At 38.7% G+C, this 5535-nt stretch overlaps 1 pseudogene; it reads right to left on the reverse strand.

The window, feature by feature from the left end:
• LOC102813181 overlaps positions 1–3819 on the reverse strand; it is a 30528-nt pseudogene extending 26709 nt beyond the window's left edge.
• Positions 3820–5535: the final 1716 nt, after the last annotated feature.

The following is a 5535-nucleotide window of genomic DNA, read 5'->3' on the forward strand; positions in this document are numbered from 1 at the left end:
GATGGAGACAGCCAAAGTGCCCATCAACTGAAGAATGGATAAACAAACTGTGGTACATACACACAATGGAATACTATGCTACCTTGAAGAATAACAAGGAAGCTGCAAACCACCAGTTAACATGGATGGACCTTGACGGCATTATGTTGAGTGAAATTAGTCAGTCACAAAAAGAGAGCTACTGCATAGGACCACTACTGTAAAAGACTAAGAAAAAGAACCCATGCTAAAGGGGGGTGGGGGGATTCTTTGCTGATTGCTGGGATGTAGTGGGTGGGGTGAGGGGAGGGAAAGAAAGGTAAAGCACAGGGCAGGGAATAGACACAGGTTAGTTAGGGTGCTGGGGAGGGGGACAGTACACAAAAGGGGAGAGGGGAATGGAAAAACAAAGCAGAGGGGAGAACAAATAGGCAGGTTTGCATGGGCTAAGTGGGACAGAGGTAAATAATAATGTATACACAACCTTGGAACAACAGGGCGAGGGGGTACATGGAGTGAAATATGGTTGGAATAGAGAAAAGGGGGGAAATAATGTTAAGATGCTTGGTGATCTACTGAATCTTGATATTCCTTGCATTACATTGTAAAATAGACACTGGAAGAGGAGAGAAAGGAAAAGCCAGAAATATCACCATAGAAAACTTGTAAGTCCGTCTTCTGCCTATAACTGATTGGAATACCTAAAATGGCAATACAACGTGCCCAGTGAAGGAGGCTGCCTGCGGAGCCTATGCATTGCATCAGACTATAGGTGGAATCCTGAACAGCAGCCACAATTTTAAGGGGTGGGAATTTCCCTGAGAGGATGGGCAGACCAGCCTGGAGCAGCTAGAAGATCAGAAGATACCTCTTGAAAGAAAGACGGACAGGAAAAAAACCAAAACAGACCAACCAATGACTACAAGAACAAGCAAGTTGCTTGCATAGGAGATATCAAGGCAAGGGATCGGGCCCCTCAGAGTAAACCCCCTTCCAAGACTAAGACTCAATGGGTATACACACTCTGATGGGAGACCACGTTCACCACCGACAGGGGGAAAAGAGGAAAAAACAGCTGTAAGGCTGCAAGCTAAGCCCTACAATGGTCAATAGATTCCTGTGAACCCAGGTGGAGACCTGGTTGGCCAGCAGTGTGGCAAGACCTGAGGACTCCAGGGCCCAGAGTCAGTGACATAGCCATGGAGAACTGGAGTGGAGGGTGAAGTGTCCAGCAGATAAGAAGAGAGGGCATATCCACAAGAGCACCCACACATGCAGATAATCATTTGACCTAGCCTCAATGACTGGGTGATCAGAGCTCAACTAGATGAAGAAAGAGGAGGAAAAAAAAAAAAAAGAGTAACCTGATACAATTAAATGAACTTGACCTACACTTATGGATGCAGTAGCTCAAAAGAGGGAACAATTCTTCTCAGTGAGGATCATTCCCACCCCCTCCATACACAGAGTAGACAGGGATGGGCAACTTGAACATTGACTATCCAAAATTGGGGGAGGGGGCTACAAAGGCAAGAAGTGACTGGCTTACAAGCTTTCAAGAGGGCTATCCATGTTTTTGTGTTCTATTCCATTTTGACAACTCCCAATCTTGCTAGATTCATGCCTGAAAGCATTTTATGTTCTGCCTTTTATTGGATGATTATAGCTGTTTATCCTCGTTTTGAATTGTGCCCCATAAGCAAATGAAGGTCCTGAAAGCTTTACTGCATTTGCATCATCATGGTCAGCTCTACTTTGGAAGAGGCAGCTCTTCCCCAATTGTATTTTGAGTGTCTTCGAACTTGAGCTGCTCATTTACCAGCACTGTATCTGACAATATTCTGGTGTTCTTCATCATGTTTTAATATTCAATATTCTGGTGCTATCTTAAAGTGTTCCCCTGCTATTCATAAGGTTTTCAGTTACTAAATATTCAGAAGTAGCCCTTCTCGCTTTCTTCCTACTCTGGGAGCTCATAAGACTAAAATAGGGAACCAGAGATACAAGTTGCAACAAAAACAAACATAAAGTTCAAAGATGAAATAATATTATTGTAAAAACTATAGATGTAGTTATAGAAATTCCAGATGTATATAGTCTATGATATTCTAATTTCAAATTTATATAATGTAGTTGTAGAAATTCCAGATGCAGTGGAATCAAAATAGATTTCAAGAAAACAAAATAAAATGAATAAACCTAACTATAACACTAAAACTAGACCAAGTCTTACTCCCAACCTTTACACACCTAACATTAACCCTAGTCCTAACCATAAACCTGATATTAAACAAAGTCCTAGGCTTAGGCTAGATCTAGCCATAGTTCTATCTTAACTCCTTATTCCTAACCCTCTAAAATATCGAAGTTAAAAACAATGTAATTTTTCCATGAACTTTTTGAAGTCACCTTGTATAGACATTATATATATATATGGAGTTCTGGTGTGGCACTGTAGGATGTGCACTGGACTACCAACTGCAAGATTATAGTTGAAACACACCAGCCACTCCTTGGAAACCCTGTACAAAGAAATGTACTGGAAGATTCAATCCTAGAATATCATAAGTGTGTAATCTTGTAGAAATCTGTCAATATATACTGGTTTATATTATATATCTAGTCCTAGTGTGGCACTGTGGGTTAATGTGATGGACTGAAAAGCTGGTTTAAACCACAAGTCAGTGGTTGAAGCTCACCAGCTGCTCCTCAGAAACCCTATACAGGATCACTATATGTTGGAACAGACTCAATGGCATTTAACAACAACATATACATATATATTTACAAAGTCCTCATGTAGCGCTGCAGGATAATGTGCTGGACTGCAAAGTCAGTTTGAACCACAAGGTCAGAAACACTATTCAGGGTTACTATGGGTCAGAACTGACTCAACAGTTCTGTCAACAACAATATATATTGACAGATTTCTAAATGCTTATCCACTTATGATATATGTCAACATATATGGTATTTATTTAATGGACTCCTGGTGTGGTGCTGCAGGATCAGCACTGGATTGTGAACCACAAGGTCAGTAGTTCAAACCCACCACCTGCTCCTCAGAAACCCTGTACAGAGTCACTAATAGTCTGAATCAACTCAATGGCACTTAACAACAACAATATATATAGCATTACTTACTTAACACTTAAAAGGAAAAAAAATCTCAGTACTTTTAACAGTCATTTAAGTCAACCTGAGTTTTCCTTTTTTTTAGATAGCACACATACATGTATCTTTACAGAACTCTTTATGTACATTAATTTCATGATCTGCATTCTTCACTTGACATTATTGCATAAAATCAAAGGATGTCAGTACTGTGTGGTCCTTGGAGATTCTCTAGGCCAACAATACACTTTCCCCATATCAATATTACAATGGGAACAGTGAGGATCACAGAGAAAAAGGGATTTTCTTAAACCCACACAGACAACATAACTGAACTAGAGTACATTTTCCTAGTCCTGTTACCTCAGTTCAATTTTTTTTTAAAACTTTTTAGTGTGATTTGGGTGAAAATTTGCAGGTCAAATTTGTTTTCCATTAAAAAAATTCATGTACATTTTAATTCATGACATTCATTGCAATTCTCAGAAACTAACAGAACTCTGCGCAATTCCTCCTATGTTTAACATTTCCGTTAATTCTTCTTTCCTATACTTCTATGTCATTTGAGCTTTATACCTGGGTAAGTACTGCCATTTTGATACTGTTTGGTTGATTGTTATAAGGAGTTTGTACCTTCCTGGCATGACTGTTCACGTTATAGGCCTGTTTATCAGATGGCTGAAAGTTGACAAAGGGGGTGAGTTCAGTGTCAGTCAGAAGGGTCATAGTCTTGGGAGTTCCACAGTCTATATTTAACAAGTAAGTCTGTCTTGTTTATTACTTAGAATTTTTATCATATTGTTCTCCCACTGTATCTAGGGCCTCATAATAGGATCCTTTTCAAAGAGGTCAGTAGTCATATTTGGGCACCATCTTGTTCTTCTATTCCAATATTCATGGAAACTTTAGTTCACATAGTCCATTAGTTCATTGTATCTGTTATTTCCTTGCATTTCTGATTTTCTTCAGTCTTCTATGCTCTGGAGATAGATAGATCAATAGTTGCCCCTTAGATAGCCACTTGCAATCTTTTAAGACCCCAGTTAGAATGTTGAAAATTGTCTTTGTGGACTATGCTATGCCAATTGGCCATGGTATCCTAAAAGACTGTGGTCCTGAGCCCCCAGGCCCAGCAAATCATTCTCTAAAGGTATTTGGTTATGGCACTTTAGGATAAGCACTAGACTGCAAGGTTGGCTTAAATTGTAAGGTCGGTGGTTCAAACTCACCAGCCACTCCTCAGAAACCCTGTACAGGGTCACTGTGAGTCAAAACAACAATAACAAGTCTTTTTAACTTTGCACCATGTATACTCTACTGTATTTGTGGATATATTTACAGCACATATAAATTCATAAGTAGAAATGATGTTGCTATAGAAATAACCTCAGTAGAAATAATCTTAATCAAACTTGATATTTGGTGTCGTTCCATTCACTTTCTCACCCTTGTTCAGATTCTGAATTTGGCTTGAATTTTTGGCAGTTCGCTGTCAATTGAATTATCTTCAGTAAAAATTTATTTGCATGTGATAGCAATGATATTATTCAATGATTTCCACATTCCGTTGGGTCACCTTTCCTTGGAATGGGCAAAAATATGCATCTCTTCGAATTTATTGACAGGGAAGCTGCCTTGACATTTCTTAACATAAAATTATTAGTGAGCACCTCCAGGGCTGCATCAGTTGATTCCTGGAGTCTTGTTTTTCTCCAACACCTTCACTAGAGCCAGGACTTCTTCCATCAATATCATTAGTTCTTGATCATTTGGTACCTCTTCAAATGATTGCACATAGACAAATTATTTTTGGTACAGTGACTCTATGAATTCCTTCCATCTTCTTTTAATGTTGCCAGCATCCTTCAATATAATGTCCTTAGAATCCTTCAATACTGCAACCTGAGGCTTGATTTTTTTCTTCAGTTCTTTCGGCTTGAGAAAGGATATGAGCATATTCTTCTTTTTGATTTTCTAACTCTAGGTCTTTGCTATTTCATTATAAGATGACTTTGTTGTCTAGAGCTTCTCTTTGAAATTTTCTGTTCAGCTCTTTTATGACCTTATTTCTTCAAGTCACTTTAGCTTCTCTACACGCAAGAGTAAGTTTCAGAATCTCTTCTGACATCTACTTTGGTCTTTTCTTTTATCCCTATCTTTTAAATGACCTTTTGCATTCTTCATGTGTTATATTCTTTTTGTTGTTGTTGTTAACTTTTGTGTGTGTGAACTGGGTGAAAACTTGCAGAGTACATCAGCAGTTTCACAGTCTACAAATCATACACTTGGTTTCATCTCAATGATTGCAATTCTCTCAACGTTTTATCACTTATCCCACTTCCTCCCTCTGTTTCTTTTTTTGTTTTTGTTTTTCAAGATCATCAGCTTTACTTTCAACACATGGGTTATATTCTTGATGTCATCTCACAATTCTTCTGGCCT

This window comes from Chrysochloris asiatica, unplaced genomic scaffold (genome assembly GCF_000296735.1).
Source record: "Chrysochloris asiatica unplaced genomic scaffold, ChrAsi1.0 scaffold00118, whole genome shotgun sequence".
In the NCBI taxonomy this organism is placed as follows: Eukaryota; Metazoa; Chordata; class Mammalia; order Afrosoricida; family Chrysochloridae; genus Chrysochloris; species Chrysochloris asiatica.